Here is a 21,451-nt window from a genome sequence, read left to right on the forward strand (position 1 = left end):
TGGGACCTTTGAGAGCTCGGGCGAGCGGCAACCTCCAACACCTGGGTCAGCGAACGCCGAGAATTCGGGAGGAGCAGCGGCTCTTCCCTAGGGCGTTTCGTCGGAAACGTCTGGAAATAAGTGAGAGAGGCCGCTTGACGCTGCAGAGGCTCCCCGTCCCCCTCCCACTGGCAGGGCCTCTGCCGCCGGCGTAAGGCCTACCCCGACCATCTCAGCCTCCGCCTGAAGCCAAGGGGAATGAAACCACAGGGTCTCTGGCCCTGCGGCCCCGGAGCCGCGTCTGTACTCTCGAGGCGATGTCTTGGGACACAAAGAGGGGCAAGGGCGGGCAGCAAGGGCACAGTCCCCATTTCACCTTTTCCCTGCGCGCCTGCTTCGGGGTTGACCGGCGGCGAGTAGTAACTGGGGACGTGTCTGTGCTCTCAAGTCAGCCTCTCCTGTGCAAAAGGTCGACCTCCAGCCCCGCCAGGGCAGAGTGCATCCTCAGGCTGACACTTGCTCACGGGGGTCGGACCGGACCTGGGTCCAGGGTCATTTGGCCGCCGCGCTCCGCACTCGCGGCCAGGTTTGTCAGAAGGCGTCAGAAGGCGCCGGGCTGCGGAACGGCTGAGTCGCGCCTAGCGTCACCCACCGACGGTTCCCGGACTTTGCCCGCGGGTCACGTGTCCCCGAAGCCCCGAACCAGAACTGTTCGCTGACTTTCAGCACTGCGGAGTGGAAGGATCCTAAAGTAGGATTCTGAACGCCCAGAGGGGACAGGATTGCCCCCTCCGGGATGACCAGCAGGCTTCACGAAACAGCTGTCACGTCCATCGCCGTTTGTGTTGGGATGGGGGAGGGGAATCCTGGAAGAAGGTACCTTAAGTCTGGGCAAAAGGCCATTGAGAGGAAGTGAGCGAGATGGAGGTCTCTAGTGACCACCCGCAACCTGCTCCCAAGGTGAATGGCTCCAAGTGGGTTAAGACACGGACGGGCAGAAGAACGCTGCTTACAAATCCACTTTTCCTTACCACACTGGTGCCTGGAGTAGTCCTTCCGCGGCACAGTAAAACTCATTTAGCTTCCTTTCTCCCCCTCCTTCCCCCATAGGGAAAACTCAATGTCTTCTCCAGATCTTAACCCAGTTGTTCTGACCTAAAATTAAAACACATCCTTAACGAGTGTTCACAGACAAGGGTGACTGTAGAAATTCTGCCTAGAAATAACGTTCTTTAGACTGAGGCTATTAACTGTAAAAGTTGCTTTTCTGCTATTTCCTTCTGGAACAAGATGAAAATTCCCAGTAAAAGCCAGGAGTGACAAAGTATTACTAGTATCCTGTTCAGAGTAAGGGAGAACAAAAAAGGTACTTCAATTCCTCCAAATTTTTCATTTTCGGATAACTTTAAACACCTTGGCATTTTTAAGATCCAGGTGGCATTTTATCAGTAATTTAAAGATTGTTAATTGGCACTAAGTTTTAATAGTTCATTTTGTTTTAACAATCAATTGAGTTTATTTTCCTTAATCAAAACAGGCAATTCCTTAAGCTTATTTTTAAAATCTGAACTTCTTTGCAAACCACCATACTGCTTGCTCCCCTGTCTTGTTAAGGGGTATCTAAAAAAACCAAATACTATGCATATTACAATCATGAGACATTATATGCAAAATAACACTGTATTAAACTACATGTTTTTAAATATCTGAATTAGAGTTTAAGGTTCAATATTTTCTTCTAAGGTGGGAGAGGTTTTTTCATAAAACTGGTTAACAAATAATATTGCTACATACATATATCTAGTAATTTTTCTGGAATTAAGTACATTTTCAGTGAAATAAGCTTGGATTTATTGATGAGGTTGCTTGGTGGCAGTGAGACTTTGGAGGGAAAGAGATGGCATTGTTGCTGCAGTAATTTTCACCCTGAACATAGTATGTCTGTTTTTAAAATTTGCAGTGCTTGTCCATATCTGCTATGGATATGCACATGTAGAGGGTCTGTGGTTCTGAAGCAGCAAAGGACTATATGTTGCAAATGGCTCCAATCTAGTGTTTAGGAAAACCTTGGATGCCTGCAGTTCTATGGTTCAGAGCTTCAGCCAACCTGAGCCCCAAAGGTAAGCTCTGCAGTGCCTTCCACTCCCATGTGGACAGCAATATTCCTGGCAGAGATCTGTAGGTTAAACAGGACCCCTGGACACAGGAGAACAGAGTGGGAAATGTCCCACCTATAGTTAACAGCCTCGTCCTCCTGGACAAGGGAAGGAGCAAACATCACACATTTATTTCTCCCACATAAAATCAGTTGGTGAGTTTACTTCTTTTCATTTTCTAAAAACAACACAGAAATTCAATGCAAAATGGGTTTCAAACTAAGATATATAGAAATCAGGAAATTCAATTTTTTGAACTGAGTGTAAATCATGTTTCATTCATACACAACACATGCCAGAATTTCCTTGTAGCAAGCAAATTCACTGCAGACTACAGATCTGCAGTATATCACAATACAATGTGGCAACCACAAGTGTGACTTCCCTTTCTTTCAGTCTTAATTGTAATATTATAGCAAATACGGTTTCAGATCAGGCAAAATGTGATCTACCTGTAAATCCTATAAAGTCTATACTTACCTATGTACAACCCAGCCTATAAGATTATGTTTCTAAGATTAAGGGGAAATTTTAAAAGAAAATCTTTTGTTGGTAGCTTTCCCATCTTCTTCTGGCCAGAGACTTAAGTGAGCTATTTTTTCTACTGATCTGTCAGTGTTCCCAAGCCTCACTGGGGCCAGGAAATTAACACAAGTCAGGTCTAAGATGCTAACAGACTTTCTGCTTGGGATCAGCCTGAACACCACATTTCCAATTTTCAAACTAATACCTATACACTCCTGCTGCAGTGAGAGCAGTAGGCATTTGGAGAGAGGAAAAAAAAATCTGGGGAATACGGGGGTGAAGAGGGTAACATATACAGAAAGGACAGAATCCCCCCCCCCAATACCCACATTGTCCCAAGGGGGTAAAAATAATAATAAAGAAATCAGCTGAACAGTTAACCTAACTGCTCTTAATTTCAATGTTTCAGAGAAACTCCCATCCCAACTTCTCGTTCTCAATTCCTGACTTGTAGAAAACAGGTCTAAACAGCTCTACACCTATTTCCTGGAAACCCTGAAGGCTGAAGACATTGTTTACATAGATTCAGGCATCTTACAACTAATGTCAGTCCTTCGTGGAACAGGAGGTTCTCTCCCAACTCTGCAAATAAAATAGGATTGAAGATTACTAATTAGGCAGTGGAAACATCTAACAGAGATCCTGGAGAAGTTTCCAAACTTCTAACAGTGTCTACAGAACTAAGAATGTCTGCATTTGAAAAGGGGTGGGCCTCTTGGGTGCTGAGTGTGGAGAATACATGCGTGGGTACAAGTGTGGGGAGGCAGGTCAGGGCCTGATTGTATCTTCAGACTGTAACCTACATAGGTGGGATCAGATTGCTAAGAACACTTCCCAGGGGGTTCCTGGTGGGTCTTGGCTATCTTGAGATAGCTTTTGCATGGCTCTGGAATTTCACTTAAAGGCAGGTACTGTGCTCGGCTCTTCAAGGTCACCCTTTTCTATGAAAGAAGAGAAATCTCCCATGGAGGAAGCCAGCCTTTTAATTTTTTAAGTACAAGAATCATCCCTATCTCCTTATAGGCCTGAAGAGAAATTCAGCAAGGTTGCATTTTCTTACTTTCGGAACACACTTACCGAGGGTGCTGCAGTGAAGATGGGCAAATAGCAGGTAAAATAAAGGGAAAGGAATTTGAAAAATAAATTTAAAAAATAAAGGGATAGGAAATATGACTTTAAAACAGAAGTAGAACAAATAAGTATTATTCTAGCCTCTCCTTCTTACCCCGCTCCTTCCCTCCCCTGCCTCATGAAAATAAGCCACCAGAGTCCTCTAGGAGACTCTAAGTTTCTACTCTTAAACGGCTCCTTTTCCAAGGAGGAACAAGGTCTGTTTTTTGATGTGGGGCCTCAGATGCTCTGTTATTGCAACTTAATTTTGTCATTGCTTCTGTTCAAAGATTATTTGGAATGAATTGTTTCTTTTGTTTACTATCCAACAAACGACCTCTGCTAATCTTATATTTTATCTCCCGAACATATGGAAAAGCTATTTATTCTAGCCAATCACAATAAAGTGAAGAAAACCCCATTTTATGGAAAAATATATATCACTAGTCTGTTGATCATTAAAGATATGATTACCAGTGAAAACCCTCTGAAGGTGGCACATTTATGCTTCTAGGAACAGATGGGGACACGCATTTTCCTTGCAAATACTTTTGAAATTGCTCTACTGGTAGCAGTATAAAAATGATATACAGATGCCAGGGCCGGCATGGCTAGGATGAGTGCGCCAGATTTACACAGTAAAGCCTTCACATGCAGGCTGTCAGTTTTGATTGATCTCTACTATACCTCAGGAACTTGTTGACTAGGTAGGGAAACAGTGCAAATAATTCACTGCAGCAAGTCAGATAATTCACACAACCAATCGGTCTGCTTCACTTTCTGGCTGTGACATATGAGCCTTCCCTACAAAGATGCATCATTTTCCAGCTTGAGCAATATTCAATGTCAGGGAAGAAAAGGTATTAAAGCCACACAAAAGGAGGCGGACTATCATAGGACCAGAAGTTGTTTTAGTGATGGAAACCAGATTCAGCTCAAGTCTAAGTCCTACCAGAGCATTCAGGCCCAATTGTCATTATCATATTGATTAAAAAAAAAAAGTTCATCATAGTGCAATTTTAGGTTTAACGGCAACGGATCGGGAAAGAGCAAAGAATTATCCCACAAAAGCACAACATTCTTACCGCAGGGACGTTTCCCTGTTCCAGTTCGTTGATGGAGTTGATTAAGTTTAAATGAAGCAGACACTGGATAAAAGTAAGGGTATTGACCACTGGGCACTGCGATCCGTGCTTGAAAGGACCTGATACATGCAGAAAAGCAAGATTTGCTAAATGCTCTAATCTTCAATCAAATCTTACATCAATACAGACAAAGTTTGGTAATGAGAGATTCAATGAAGCATGCGGGAGAAAGAATTAATCCTCTTGGTCTAAACTGGCTTCAACTTTGAAGCTTGCTCCGAAGGAAAGACAGTTATCTAAATGCTAAATAAGAAACTTATTGTACTTTTCATGGCATGCTAATCTTTTGTCTATTTCATCTCTATTATGTGTATGCTCGTAGATTGCAGTTGTCATGGTGATTATATCAAGCCACGCTCAGGGAATGGTGGTGAGAAGCCAGGCACGGAGGTGGAAAAGACCCCCACGCAATCCACAGTATGGGGAGGGGGAAAAAAAAAGAGGGAGAGAGAGAAGTAGGCAGGCACCCAATACCGCCTGGGCTCCTTCCCCACCAGGCCCCTGCCTGGCTCTGGTTTGGGCCAATGAGGCTTGGGCCTTTCAGCATCTGCGTGGTCCCCTAAATGAGGCAAGCAGCATTTGGTAACAATGGTGGCCAGGAAGGGATCCTTTCCCTGTAAAGGTTTTAGTCTGAAGGTCCTCCCTCTTTTCACCAAGTCCCCTTCCCCCTAAAGGCTGCAACCAGGTAGGTGGAGAAGACAACAGGAGAAGGACAGAGAGAGGCAAAGGCTCAGACCCTTGCAGCCCCACCTGGCAAAGCGGTGCCCAGGGGCAGGAAGGTGAGTGATCAGATCCTGATTGCTGAAGAGGAATGTGTAGGGAGAGAAGCAACCCACAGAGCCCTGGAAGGAGGTGGAAGCTATATGGTCACTGGGCTCTGGTGACCAAAAGTGACCCTGGGCCCTTTATGTGTTTTACAAAAGTTGCCAAATTAAGATGGGATTATAAGTGCTCCAGTCCTTGTCAGGGCTGAAAGGCTGGGAGCCTCAAATATGCCCCAGCAGTGTTGATGAAAAGCTTAAAAAGTAATAAAAAGGAGAAAAGAGCAGGAAAGTAACATGTATAACTCTTATTAAAGAGAAGAGCCACGGAGAGGTTGTGAACTTGAATCACTGTTTGAACTTTAATTTGTTCATTAACAGGATTTGCCCCTCACTGCGAATGTTATTACTTCCCTTTGCCGCTCAGCAACAACTCTGGGCATAATGAAAGAGTCTGGCAAAAAGTTAAACGCCTGGTAATTAATTCATTTAATTGAAAAAAAAAGCGGGGGGGGGGGGAAGAGAGAGAGAGAGGTCCCACTGCAGAAGCAGAAGGCAGAAGGGTTGGAGGAGGGGGCAAGGCTGAAAACTGCATGGAGGCCCTCTCCAAGGCTCAATGCCACCCACCAAGGAGGGGACATGTGGTCTCTGATGAGGCTCTTTCAGCAAAATTAATGACAGCAGCACCCTGAATACCCTCTGTCCAATACCACCTGCCCCTGGTTCAAACCCTGCTGGCCAGGGCTTCAGCCAGGAGCTACTGTGGATGATCTGTTAGGGTGGCATGGATACCAAAAATACCATTATATAAAATACCAAATAGCATATATTCAAAAAACACCTCTCATTAAAAAGTGGAGAAATACATTTTGCTTTCTCTCCTTCCTTCCTTTCCAACAAGTTTCTTTTGTGGTCTTCAGTTTCCAAGATGGAGTGAAAAGGAGTATCAGAAGCTGGGTATAATCCTCATGTTTGCATCTTAGTATTAATCAGCCTTATTTCCACCCCCACCCCAACAGATAATTTAAATAAACTCAAGGGATGAGAAATGAAATACACTCCTTGCCCCTGCTCAGAAGCAACAGGACTAAGCCAGCTTGCTTTGCCTCTAACCTCACAGGGCCTGCCTTTTCCTTTGTTATTTATCCCCTTTCTATGTTTGTCAACCACTGTGCACAATCCCCTTGGCATGTACATCCTCCTTCCAAGGGAAGCAATACTTGGCTACAGTTAACTACTGGGACACCCCAGACACCTCAGAGCTATTAGCACCATGTTGCCCTTGCCCCCAGATGGGAGAACAGTGAAATTCAGGAAATCAATGGTAGGTCAGTTATCCTTTCCTGCTTAATATGTTTAAGGCCTACCACCGAAAAGTAATAGGTAGTTGCAATTTCCTCACATTTTAAAAACTGGTGTCCATATAATCAATGCAACTTTCTTTAGAAAAACAATTCTCTACCATTTATTCTCCCATTACAAAACTACAATGGGCAGAAAAAAGAGAGAGGTGAGGAGAAAATGAGAGACAATATAAATAAATCCCCTTGTATCCAAAACTGTTTCCTAGGTTTGTATTTTTAATTAAATCACTTCCAAACCAAAGGGAAAGGACAGCATTTTCTCATCCAAATCACAACGTCACCAAACAAAGTCATCAAAATTATCATTTTGCTACCTCACCGTTTAACCCAATGTGACTACAATCCTAACCTCAAACTCTACACTGCTACAAATGACCTGTACTTATGTCTTCCTGGAAACCAACGAAAGGCACAAACTCATTTTCATTAACAAGGAGAAAGGAACAAAAATTTTTAAAGGGCTATTTTTTAAGCTAAAGCAAGTTCTAGGACTTACTTAGCATTAAAGTTACTTCCCACCTTTTACAGTCCCTGAACATCGAGTTCTATTTTCCAAAGTTGTGGGTCTATACTGATTTTATTCTGGACAAGTGACACTATTAGGAGTCTACACACAAAACAAAACACAAAGGTTCCCTAACTCCACACTGTTTAGTCTTTAGCTCTGTCTATAAAAAAAACTTTAGAGAGACCAGGTCAACCAGGTCTGGTAACCCTTCCACTATCCTAATCTATACACCTGTCACCTTACATGTGCAAAGTGAGTTTCTTCCTTTTTCCAAAACAGCTTTCAGAGTGCCTTGATATTAACTACCATAAACCCTCACATTACTGGAAAGCCCTGAATAGCTCTGATAGCCTGTAACAGCCCTACCTCCTTAAATTGCCCTTTAAGCCTCCTCACCACTCTCCCTAACTGGACATTTCTGGTTTGTTTTCCACTACTAGTTTACCCAAGGCAAGACAGCTCTTCAGACAGCCCTCCCATTGTCCTCTCAAAACACCACATGGATTATCTTCATTTCATTGAACACCTGTGAGGTGGCAGGCACCATGTTAGGCATTACAAACATTATCTTATTTAACCCCTTGAACTTAAGGAGATATGATTACACCCATTTTCAGGTTGTAGAAACTGAGACTAAAGAAGTTAAGTCCAACCAAAATCTCACCGCAGAGACAGGATTCTTATGCTTATATATCTGGCTCAAAAGCTGGTTTACTTTCCACTCTGGCATACTCCCACCCCTGCTATACTGTGTGTTCTGATCACTACTTCTCCCGGCCATCCACAATGCCTTCTCAACTCCACCATATATATCTGAATCCCACCCAGCCTGTAAATCCCAAAGATAATTCCCACCTCTATCTTGAAATCTTTCACCATTCATCCTAGTCCTTGGCAGACTGCTGAACTCTTCATTATCTGCAACACTTATATGGCATGCCTATTCTCTGCCCTGCACGGTCTTGTCAGTTTTCTTTTACTCAGTCCCTTCCAACCACATTGTAAGCTCCTTGAAAATGGAAATTCCTTTGTATTTCTTTCTCACTCCCCAGAGCCTAAAAATATAGCTCCCATTTGCTGAGCACACAGCAACAATCCTAAACAATCAGGTACAACAATCCTAAAAAGCAGATACTATTATTATTGTCATTTTGCAGATAAAGAAAACAAGGCTCGGGGCTTTTAAGAAACTTGCCCAAACCACTCAGCAAGTAACCGATGTGATATTCAAACACAGACTACCTGAAACCAGTCAAATGCTGCAATATACAACACTGGCTCAAATACACTGTGCCTCACAGAATGTGAATTCATGAAGTATCACTGTGTGGAAGATATTCAACAAACTTCCAGGAAACCTCCCTTTAACCAATGACTTCAGACAAGGGGCACTGTTTTTACTCTTTAGTAGGGTAGATTCTGAAACTGGACAGAAGGAAAGATGAGTGCATACTGCCCCATAACATCCCAGACTTCTCCTTCTATTCTCCCCTCCTGTCTTGGAGCCATGCCCCCTGTTGGTGGGAGCCAATGATGCTGTCTTATCTGTATCTGTACTTGTGTTTCTGTGAGCTGGAGCCGCTGCTGGGGAAAGAAAAAGAGCCTCTGTAACTTTTAAATACACAGAGGAAAGTACGAAAAAATAAAAGATACAAGTGTTCATTTTTTTTTAAGCCTGCAAGGGGTTGGGGGGAGGTTGTGTTATCTCTGCAGCAAAAATGGGTTGCTCCTGTGGGAGGAATAACAATTGCAAAAAAATGTTCACAGCTGACCAATTACACCAATATATGGAACTTCAATCAGCTTCTGTCCTCCCGTAAGATATGAAGATGGCAATGGGAATAAATGAAATGTCTAAGAAAAGAAGAACTTCTGAGAGTACAAAAAAACAAGGCCTGGAAGTCTGGCTACTTTTCCCCCCACATGGAGAGCCTGTCTTCAGTGCCAATGCTGAAGATCTGGACTTGATAGTATTAAGCAAGCTGGCAGGTTTCTTTACAACCAACAGCCCTTCAGGAAGCTTTTTATTTTTATTTTTTTAAATCTCTTGCAATGGCAACAGAGTACTACTTCTTATGAACTTGAGAAAGGAGAAATAATGACTACATTATCCACCTGTCTCTAGTATCCATGCTAAAACCACTCTATTCTCCCAAGTTCCCAAAGGTAAGTTTCCATCTTCATTTATATTTTGGTTTAAATATGTGTATAGCTCAAGAGTTACAACCCTTACCTTTACCTACAAAACCTGTGCAGTGGCACACAAAATCCTGCACTTGCACAGTATTTAATAAACCAAGTCCTTCCATTTACTTCGTCTCAGATTAGGATCAAAACTACCTTTTGAAGTAGATCCATAGGGTACCACTATGATTGATATACATTTTGCCTAAAAGGAAACCAAAATTTGCTCCAAGTAACACAATTGGTACATGGTAAACCTGGTCTCCACTCCTGGTCCAGTTTTCTTTCTACCACATGATACTTCCCAATTTTCAGGGCAATTTCTCACCTTTCCTATATTCTGGATCCACATGTGAACTTTGTAAATCTACCACCAGGACCCTATTAATAAAGAGATGGGCTTTAAACTATTAAGAGCCTCCTCACCCCTATCCTATAGACAAAATTTAATATTTTGACTCAAAGTAAGAAACATTTGGATGTTTATTAAGTCTATAGAAGATGAATAGACATAATGGTTAGGCTAGCCGTTTCAAAAGAAAGGCTAACATTACGTCATTTATTTTCCCACCACTGTCATATCTATTGAGGATTTCCTGGGTACCTAATATTCCCTTGTACTTATAATGTAAAATTTAGGAGTTGTTTAGTCTACCTAATGGACAAACCAGGTCTACGCAGAAAAGAACTGGATCTGTCTACCTTGTTCACTGACCTTTAAGTTGGGTATGTAGCCCTGGTATCCAGGACCCAGCAGGTCCCCTTCCCTAATTTCTGGGCAATATCCAAGCTCATCAAAGCAGACAGGACTCAAATTTCCAGACCTTATAAACGATTGAAATAAGGTCATTCTTTTCGTCTCAGCTCAAACTTGGTTAGTCTCCATATCCAATCTAACTCTTGGGTGAAAGAGAAGAACACATTTGTTGCTTTGGGACTGTTGCCCTATTTCTTTATCTGCTGGCTGACCTTCCCTATGTAAGTGCACCAGCATTTGCAACATTCAGTTTAAGCTGGAAGGCTCTTTCATCTTTGTCCCCTGGCCTTGATCTCTCATCATTATGGTCTGAATCCCTGCTAATCACTAATGATCCCGTGGCCCTTTATATAATACTAAGGTATTAGACCTGAACTCTTAGAAAAATTCCTACTCAGCTAATTACATTCTTTCTGCTTTTCTTGGTACTCCATACAGTCTCAGCTGGAGTTGAATCTCAACTATTCCCTCAGATTTTAAATTGTTTGCTAGTGGTTTTTGGAAAGGAATTATAAACTCTTCCCTCAAATAAATTCAACTAATTATGATTCAAAAGTCCCATGACCTACCTCTTTCTCTTTTCGTAGTCTTTCTATTCCCTCTCTTATATTCTGGTCTTGAATATAAGAGTTTAACTTCACTGGGTGAGGAGTTTCATGATTCTATATTTTGATAGTATATTGTTAACTTAAAGCAGTACACAGTGGTTCTACTACATATCTACTTTGGGGTCTGTATTCACAACCAACTACTAAAAATGACAAACGTTTCAACCCACAGGTTACATTTAACCTACAGTCTAAGGATCACTGAATTTTTTGGTAATGGTGAATGCCTTGCTCACAAAATAGAATACAGGTGAAATTTGGTTTCTTAACTGAGTATGATTCTTTTATATTTCAAGGAATGTGAGCACAAATTCTATAGAACTGTATATGGCAATCCTGAATTTAGCCCATGACATCTTGAATTTTTCCTATCCATTCCATATTCTAGAACTTAACAGCTTTTGTAATCATAGCAGCAAAACTGAACTCTCATAAAATCCAGATCAACCAAATTCTTGACAACATAACTTTCTGAGCATGTCTCTGTACTGTATACCATTGTACTATACATGTATATGACTGTTAAATTAATAATTCATTGACAATCAAAGAGAATGTACAGCTCCAAATGAGCACTTTTCTTAAAGCTGTCCCTTGGCAGCTACTTTTATTCCAATGGTGCTGCCATTATCCAAACTATGTTTGTATAATGACTTTAGAACTAGTTTAAAAGCTACTAAAGAAAGCCATCTAATTGTCCTTCTGATTGTTTTGATCCCAAATTATACTACCCTGACTTGATCAGTCTCCCTACTCTTCAGGGCACTGAAAGTCTACAAAAGAAGATGACTTACCACTGCCTAGGCTTTTTAACAAGATGTGCTGTGAGTTTTGAAAACAGTGCCTAATGAAGAGCTCCAAAACAGGTTTGATCAATGGCAGCAATGAACGCATCATTGCAAACTTTCAGGATGACTAGCTGGATAAAGACACACTAAAATATATGTGCAAGTCCTGGTATAGTTGTCTACATCAGTTTATAGTCATATCCTGGTTACACAGTTTCAGCTCTACAGCACACATTTAGAGTAGAGATAAAATTATTCTTAACATCTTCTATTACTGTACTTCACAAAATTTGACATTCTTTAGGTGCATCTTATATATTTCACACAGAAATGTCTTGATATTCAAGAATATAGGCATTGTTCTGAATTATCTGAAGCATTATCCACAAAAACATTCAAACTATAAATAATCGGGATAGACATATTGGGTATGTTTTTTCTATTTCTATTAAACCAATGAAAATGAGTTTTAACCAGGTGTATTTGTGACTACTTGGGATGTGTTTGTTTGCTTGACTTAGCTGTAGGCCATTCTTATTTCAGATTGGGAGAGAAAGGAGTATGTGGCTTTGATTTTAACTAAAAATATCATGCCTTTACTCACACAAAACCAGATACTCCGGTATACCATATGAGGAACAAGACATTTTTAGGAAAACTTGACATTCTAAAATAATTAAAAGAATGTCATAAGCCCATTCGATCAAGAAAGCCCTTTAAACATTGTTTTTAAAGCCTTAAGGAGGGGAAACAAACAAACAAACAAACAAACAAACAAACAAACACATGCCACTGGGTAGGGACAGGGCACTTACTAGCTGGAGAAAACTTCCTGACCTGCAATTTTTCTTTCCTTGACTTACTACTTGAGAGTAATCAATCCAATTTCTCATTTGTATACATGAAAAGCCACAGTTTTTAACTCTTTCATAATAATATTCCTCAAATTTCCTGGAGCCAGGAGAAGATACAGGTATTCTAGTTACACTTCAACAATTATTTATTAGCTGCTTATGGGGATCATGTTCAATGGCAAAGTGAAACGGAGGACCTATAACAGATAATGAATAAATACTTCTTGAATTAATGAATGGAGGAAAAGAAAATCATACCTTGAGTCAACACATGCGGAGTCCATGGTAAAAGTGACTCCTACAGAATTTGGTCCGTGTAAATACAGTTTGTGTTATATAGTATCAAGCCTAAAGTATTTGCTTAGATTTGGATGACTTCAGATGTCAGAATTCATTCACCAGGGCCCTCGCAATAGTTTTGAACTTAATCCCTTGTTTTAAGTGACTCCTGATAAAATCAGTCTTTAATACCCAAGAGTAATACCTACTTAGTCATTAAGACTGGAGCTTTACAGAATATTTACCTGAATTCCATACCTGAGATAAACTGTACGTTTCACATACCCAGCACTTGTACTAAAAGCATATGGGTCTCTCATTTAAGCTACCAGATGATTTTCTTGCACAACTAGTTTCCTCACTTTTCCAATTATTCCAGTTTTAGATGTTTGGTTTTATAAATAGCGCCTTCTCCCTGACTTACTGTGGACTATTTGGTAGGACACATAACATCTCTGTACCTCGGCATATATGATAGAACAGCAAGAAGATAAAACCCTCCTCCTTCCTGGGGGACTTTTGTGAGTATATTGATAAATACCTACAAAATGGTAAATGTTACTACCTCTTTCAGCATTTTGAAAGATGTCAACCAAACACAAAATATTTTTGGTGTGTGAATTAAAATGCCTCTTCCTGATGGTCTCAGATGTTTCCTTGTAAGATAGCGTGTCAAGAACTGGCTTATATATTATCCGTCCTCCAGAACGCACTGACATCACACTTCATAATAGCTTGGTATGGTGATTGCTGTCAAAATCGCCTGCATGGAAACATCCGTGCCCTAGACTGACATAACGTATTAGCGTGACAGAGGACTAAACAACTAAGAGCACCGCGCGAAGCCCCGACTTTGAGCACTTGGGACAGAGGGGTTGGTTACGTGTGAGCTGAAGGGCCTCAACACTGCTTACGCTTCAACTTAGGAAGAGAATAAAAGTTGCCTGGAGGTCTCGTGGGCGAGGCGGGGAGACCAGAAAGGCAAGTGCCTGCGACAGGAATAGGAAAAACTTTTTTTCTTTTCAAATTCGAATCCCATCCAGGGCTAGGCCTTTGCGTCCCCCTTCTCCATGACCGCCAGGCGACGGCACACACTTTGCTGGGAAATAAAACCAAACGAGGGTCTGGGGGTGCGATCGGCTCCACACGTCTCGGGTGAGGGGTGGGCAGGGTCTGGCACCTAACCTTTCTGGCCGGCGCTCTCACCGCATCCCCCAGCGAGCGACTCGCCGGCCCCGCGACCTCGGGCACGGGCGACCCCCACGCGGGCTCGCGTTGCCAACCGCCCGACCCGCGCTCTCCTCGCCCTCCCCTGGGGTTTGCGGTGGGCAAGACTCCCCGCGAGCCTGGGTCTGTCACGAGCCCTCTTCCCCAGCTGCGCCGTGAAAAGCAGAGCTACGGACTCTAAACTGCACACAAAGCCCCCAACCGGGCCGCGGCGACTCCACGCTTCGCTAGTCCGGCTCCGGGAGCTAAGAGCCTCGCCCCGCGAAAGCACCTCTACCTCCCTCCCCCCACCCACCCCCTGGGGAAGCCCCGCTGAGGGGCAGCAGCGAGCCGGAGGTGAGCCCCTCCGCACGTGAGCACCCCCGCCCCCAGCAGGGCCCTCTGCCCGGCGGACGCTCTCACCTCTAATGAACAGGCGGTGCCGCCTGCGGGAGGAAGAGAGCGAGTGGGGAATACTCACACTGGGTCGGGCCGCGCAGGGACTTCGTCGGGAAGGACCCGCGAGCTGGGGAGCAGAGCCCCAGCCGGTTGCGGCCGCGCCGCCTCCTCAGAAGGGAGGCCTCTACCGTCCGGCCGCGGACCTGCAGCTGCCTCGCGCGCACGCGCACGCGCGCGCCACCGCCGGCCCCGCCCCGCCCCGCCGGCCCCGCCCCGCCCCGCCGGCCCCGCCCCGCCCCGCCGGCCCGCCAGCCCCGCCCCACTGGCCTCCTTTTCCGCCGCTGGCTCCCACCCCTCCTCTCCTTCAGCTGGTGCAATCGGCGCTCTCCTGGAGACGTACGCGAAGCGACATGGAAAGCCTTCCACCAAAATGAGCTGTGATATCCTTTTGATGGCTATAATTTATTCCAAATCGTCCCTGGACTGAAACGATCAATTAGCAGCCCGAAACGCACTGTGAAGTAAATTGTCACACTCTCTATTACAGCATGGTTATCATATATTTATAAGGTGTGTTTTCTGCAATCAGAACCAACAAGGTGTTGAGCGATCAGTCATAAACGCACTTCTTCAAAAAGCTGGAGAGAAGCTCTAGCATTGTATGGCAGAGGAAGAAAAGTCATATGACAGTTATTAACTCTCCCACCCTGTGCCCACGGTGATGTTTCCTCTTGGCATCTGGGAAGTGCAGTGAGGCTAGAACTCTGCACCAACTCTCCAGGCCACTCGTGTGACCCCGAGAGAAGGGTCCCTGTGAACAACAGAGGCTCAAAGCCCCAAGAGGAGTGGTTACCTTGCTATGTAAATAGAGATCAGGCATAAGAATCCTCACTCTTTCTCTCTGGCCTTCCTCCCACCCAGGAGAATAATATCTTATTCTTCCCTTCTTAAACTTCTGGCAGAATGGTTGCATTCTATACTTAATCTTAAGTGCCTTGTCTTCCTCAGGTCTCAGGTTGTTGCCTTCTTCTCTCTGATACTCAGGTGTTATGTACTGTAGAGATTATGCCGTGGTGATATAAAGTTTACCTACAGAGAGAACTCTGCATTCTGAATTGGAATCTGCCACAACGCACAAACTCTGAGAAAGTCATTCAAAATTCTCATTCAGTCTGGTAGACAGTCTTGACTGGACCAAACTATGGAGACATGGTTATTTTGCCCTTACAGTCATCTTTAATGACTACACATGGATATACATCCAGAACTTCTGAGTTTCCTGTAACAAGCTATCATCACATTATCATCCATCAACCACCTTTCAATCATTTTTTTTAATGTTTATTTATTTTTGAGAGAGACAGAGAAAGAGCATGATCAGGGGAGGGGCAGAGAGAGAGGGAGACACAGAACTGGAAGCAGGCTCCAGGCTCTGAGTTGTCAGCACAGAGCCCCCACATGGGGCTCAAACTCACAAACTGCGAGATCATGACCTGAGCTGAAGTTGGAGGATTAACCAACTGAGGCCCCCCAGGTGCCCCTCAATCATTTTTTAGAAGGATTCTGGTTTGTATCCAATTAATATTCCTTTTGCCTGAAAAACAACTCTGAAGCCTAGCCTATTGATTTTTGTGAGAAAAGTTTAGCTGCCAGGAGCATGCCTCTATGGGCAATAAAGTGACATTTGTGAAGAGTGAGTCACAAGGTGGGGTAAGATCCAGAGTTTATACCACATTCTTCTTAGATTAACTGCCCCCATGATTTCTGAATGGCCAGGCTTGCTGCAATGCTAACCTCTTAAAAATGGACAGAAAGGAAAACTGGTTGGGCATTTGAGTTGTAAAGGCAACTGTTGCCATTGGGCATCCTCCAGCATAAATGGAACACGATGTCCCTCTTTTAGGAAGCACAGGAACCAGGGAGCCTTGCCTCATTTGAGTGAGTGAAGAGCATAGTAAAGAGCCAGACCCAGCACTTCCACCTTATAGTTTCTAAAGTCATTGACTTAATTTGCATTTAACAGCTAGTAGCTAATATTGAGCATTTACTCTATGCCAGGCATTGTGCTTTAAATTTTATGCATTATCTTATTTTATCCTATCAACAAACTTATGGGGGGAAGGTTCCTCATTTTGCAATAAGAAAATGAGATTTGGCAAAACTAAGTAACTTCTCCAAGAGCAAACTCCTAGTGAGTGATGATCTCAAATCCAGGCCAGTCTCCAATGCCCATGCTCTTTACCCCAATAATATAATACCTCAAAATTTTAAGATTTTGACTTAGGATTTTCCACCAAAAAGATTCTAGTGGAGCTGATGACACAATGAAAGTGGTGAATTCTGGGAGAAGAAGGAAAGAACAGCTGCCTGCAGAGGAAAGACACAATAGATACATATACCCTTACTGGGTAGGTTACCCCTTTTCTGTTCTACCCTTCCTACATCCCATGACTTCTTTTTCAGAGTTATCACCTGCCATCTGGTGTCTAGCCAAAGAGACCTTACCCAAGGTCAGTGATGACTGCTAGGCTTGGGGTGGGGGGTTGGGTGGGTAGAGTGGATGAGCAGACCCCAGAGAAATCACAGCACCCTGGGGAGGAGACTTAAGTGAGAGGCCAGTGTTGGCCAGAGGCCCTTGTCCCAGACCCCCAGCTCTGAGAATGAAATGTTGCTTCCTAATGGACTTTAAATTACCAACATTGCTAAACTCTCCCTTAATAGACTTGTAAAGATCTGCTTGCTACCTTTTTCCCCCTTCATGTAGAATTTGTAATCAAGAGCCCAATTTTGTCATTTGGAAATACTAATTATCTAATCACGCCATGCTGCATAACGTACTTGTCTGCCCAATTAGCTAGGACAATTATTAAAATTCAGAGGCCTAATTATGTCTCAATTTAATGCTGGCAAACTTGCATACAGAGCAGTAATTAAAATCCTCTCTTTCCCTCTGCCTTTAGGGCAGGGGATGATTAGGCCCTGTCAGGGGGTGTACTGAACTAAACCAGTGAAGCGTATTGTGCAACATGACCCTGCATTGTTAAGTGTGTCAACATATTAACCTGAATTCCCTTCAGCCCCCACATAATCACATTTGGTAGAGGAATAAAGGAGCTAAAACATGAAGCATTTTATTAAAAAAACATAAATTCTTTTTAATTAATGCTATGAGAGTTCTGATGAATTTCATGCTTCCAAGTGCTGGAAGACATAAGACTGGTTCATCTAATTACTGGCAAATTTGCTCTTGTTAAAACTACTTTTTTTTACTCATTTAAAGAAAATGCTTTTTTTTTTTTTTTTGGTGGTGTAATATAAAAAGAAGAAGAAAGGCCTAGCTACTTGGCTTCCAGTAATACAGTAGATTACCAGTTTTGTTTGATGATAGAACACAAGTGAATGTTGACTTCTAAAAGAATCAAATCCAAGACTGGAGGCATTAAGAAAAAAAGGGGGGGGGCTAGAATTTAATACTTGAAAGATGTTAATACAAGTGAAACATTAAAAATCATAATATTGAAACAAATTCAAAATATTTACCTTTTGAGCTCATAAGTTTGATGTCTGAAATAAAACCAGCATGAGGAGACCAGAGCAGAGCACAAGTTCTCGTTGCTTCCGAAGTCCATCAACATGCAGGAACCCAGACAGTGTGTGTTTACTCTCCTGGCATCTCAGTCCTTTTCTCTATGAATTAAGGAGAGCCACCAAACCCAGTAAAACTTCGGAGCTGTCTTCTAAACTCTGGGTTTCACTAACAATGGAATATGTGATAGATTTTTCATGTATTCAACTAAAAAAGGAAAGCATTCTGTCTAGACCCAAAATGAATTATTCTGGAGAAAGGACTTCTTTCGGTTGCTTCTAAACTTCTTGCTGCATAGATAGTTTCCAGAGACACACAAATACACACACACACACATACACACACACACACACACAGAGTCACTTATTTGGATGAGCTTCCTCTCAATTGATCTCATTTTGAATCTCATGCCAACCTTGTGACACAGTAGGCAAGGCAAGCCTGTCTCCATTTTATTAATGTGGGGCAGTTAAGATATTTATTGAAACTGACCACTGTACCCCCCACTTCCTAATTATGGGCAGGGCAAGTTGAACTCAGTTCTGCTTGCCCGCACTGAATCTGACAGAGTATCTGTGAATGAGACCCCAATGAAGGATGCTTGGTTTAGTAAAATACCTCAAGTTGAGATCAAAATATAGATAATGTTATAAATAATGACAGAACAAGGGAGCCTATATATCAACATTGGAGGACCTTCTTTCTGTCCTTCGGTCAATACTTACTTGCAACATGTTTAGTCATATCGGTTTATATTTGGTGACTTTGGCCAATGTATGGCCTCTTTTTAGTTTTTACATTCTCCGAGATACATATGATTACATCGAGTTGGTGGTAGTAAAAGTACAGTTCCTTCCTCCTACTCTTACGCTGGGAACATCATGGGATAGAAGATGGTGTTTAGGGACCACTCTGGCTGGTACAGCCCCTCTTACTAACAAAGACAGTGACTACAGGTAGTCTCGGCAGGAGATGGTTGGCTGGAGCTACGACAGGCCCTTAGGCGCTTGTGCTATAAAACCAGGCGGTAGCCCCTCCCCCAAGCCTCCCACAGAGTGTGCCCCGTGTCTTGAAAATGGCCTTGCTCTGAGTCTCTTTGGATGGCAAACTGAAGTGCAAATCTGTGTTCTGACTTGTTCCTGTGGCTGTCAGCATGTTTTCCTCTTGTCAGCAGCAATTGACTGGTCAGGCTCACCCCTGTACAGCAATTGTAACAGCTCATTGACAGGCTAGTGACCCAGCTGGACCTGATAATGGAAAACTATTGATTTTTGTAGGCTCCACGAATCTAAAATGAACGACCGATGTAATGTCATCAATTGTCTCGGACTCTGATAACCCAAGGGAAAAAGTTTCAGGGATTGCTTGTATTGCCTGACAATAGTGTTTCAAAATCTCCCTAGGTATATGTAAGAAGAAACCCATTTCCTGTGTGTTTTCCTTAAATGACCCCAATTAGGCAAGGCTTCAATTCCTACCCTTGCATGTTAAATAAAGTGGGACTTAGCACTGCCAATCGGCCAAACTGGAACTTGATATACCATTTAGACAAGATACTTGAGGAGAGGCACTTTAGAAAGGAAATGTTCAAAATGTTTATTGTAAAACAAACTCATAGAAAAGAAAAAAAAAAGGTTGGGATTAAACCGAAATATACCGGCTCTCAAAGATCTTTATATATGAAATTAGGATAGAACGATTAGGCAGTCTCTGTTGACCTGAGTTGATTTGTTTGGTAGAAAGAAAGGCTTGAAGACGATGCAGACATGCCTTGGGTGTGTGTTGAGGGAAATCACTATTTCATTTTGTTTTTCAAACCCTTTTCTTAGTTGATTATTTCAAAATACTCAAGCATTGCTCAGTGTATTCTTCAGAAACAAGAGCTGTTTCTTTTTGAGCTAAATTAGCAGTACGTTAGATCTAATTTTTCCCACTAGACAAATCCAGAGAACTCTGTGCTGAGTTATGGATAGAATGTCTGATAATGGTTTCTGCTGAAGGGAACTTCCTTAAAAAAAAAAAAAAAAGAAGGCAGGTTATTGATCTTGGCTGCCAACTCAATACATTTAGTTCACAATTCACTTGTAGTGAGAACATAATCATCTTATGGAACTGATCAGATTCAGACATTCTTAGAATACGGTTCTGAGAGCCGGTTGAAAATCATACAGCACAGAGGTAACAGGGGTGCTTCCTCAGCCATTTGCTCACAGGGGGCTAGAGAGAGAGCCTCAGTGAGGAGCTGGAAAGAACAGACCCCAGAGGTGACAAGTCCATGTGCAGCAGGGCTCCTATTCACAGGATCCAACAATCTTCACACACTCCTGTAATGGTCCCTTTATGGCCTTTGATCAGCTTCACCCCTTACAACACTACATTCCTGGTTTCCTAGTGCTATCAAAACCAACGTTGCTGTTTGTCTGCCCATTAGTGAAGATACACAAGGATAAGACCTGAAAGAAATTAAGCTAGACCAAAAAAACCCAAAAAACAAAAAGCAAAAACCATCCATTGGCATTTGGACTTTACTAAATATAAAACACTTGGTGCAGAGAACACAAGATTTGCCTGCTTCTGTGACATGTTCTTCTGGCCCAGCCAAGGTATCAGCAGCTAAAACTCAGGGGCTAGGTCTTACATGTTTTGGGGTTCTCCAGAGTGGTTGCCACAAGGCCTTACATGTCACAGACACGATAATCTTTGAAAAAAACAGCCAAAAAAGCTACTTTTAAGTATAGAAGGACGAAGGTAAGCATTTTCCAGTCTGTAATAGATTTTGGAGAAAATCATTGAAATCATGGTACCTGTCCATGTGCCTGTCTTCAGGTTCGTGCCAGTCAGTGAAGAAATTGCACTTGTCTGTGGTGAAAATATGAAGAAGACTAAGTTATGTGATTTTATATAGCAAAATTAAATCTTTTAGAAATTCCAAAATTACATCTTTTGGGGGTGTTGAACATTGTTTCTTTTCACAAATAATTATGATTAGAGGTGAAAGATGCTTTTAATTTGTATCCTTACTTGACAAGCCAAGATAAAAAGTGGGCAAAACCATTCGTTGGTCCCAGTAGCTTAAAAATGACACTTCTGTGGAAGCCAAAAGAATGAGAGATTCTAAATATTCATTATTCATACACCTTATTAAAATTAAAACAATTACAGTTATCTGACTGTCAATAAACAGAAATATCTGTGATTAAGACACACAGCCCTAATTATGATAAGTGGACCACACTGGACTA

The 21,451-nt window shown here is 42.6% G+C and overlaps 3 long non-coding RNA genes across 6 annotated transcripts in view; 1 reads left to right on the forward strand and 2 right to left on the reverse strand.

Annotated features, from left to right (window-relative positions):
• The window catches only part of LOC123379692, an 18,709-nt gene extending 4,172 nt beyond the window's left edge, over positions 1-14,537 (reverse strand). The window contains exons 1-3 of one of the 4 annotated variants that reach the window (XR_006584534.1): positions 14,204-14,537; positions 4,856-4,974; positions 1,011-1,134 (exon numbers count right to left, since the gene is read on the reverse strand). This is a non-coding gene — a long non-coding RNA (uncharacterized LOC123379692). The other 3 variants (XR_006584536.1, XR_006584535.1, XR_006584533.1) reach the window with 3 other exon arrangements.
• The window catches only part of LOC102902155, a 64,523-nt gene extending 49,659 nt beyond the window's left edge, over positions 1-14,864 (reverse strand). The window contains exon 1 of the long non-coding RNA XR_002744597.2: positions 14,706-14,864. This is a non-coding gene — a long non-coding RNA (uncharacterized LOC102902155). The remainder of the gene's footprint in view (positions 1-14,705) is intronic.
• A 2,149-nt stretch (positions 14,865-17,013) lies between these two features.
• LOC123379694 overlaps positions 17,014-21,451 on the forward strand; it is a 34,939-nt gene continuing 30,501 nt past the window's right edge. Inside the window, exon 1 of the long non-coding RNA XR_006584538.1 lies at positions 17,014-17,133. This is a non-coding gene — a long non-coding RNA (uncharacterized LOC123379694). The remainder of the gene's footprint in view (positions 17,134-21,451) is intronic.

Source organism: Felis catus, chromosome C1, assembly GCF_018350175.1.
Source record: "Felis catus isolate Fca126 chromosome C1, F.catus_Fca126_mat1.0, whole genome shotgun sequence".
Taxonomy (NCBI): domain Eukaryota; kingdom Metazoa; phylum Chordata; class Mammalia; order Carnivora; family Felidae; genus Felis; species Felis catus.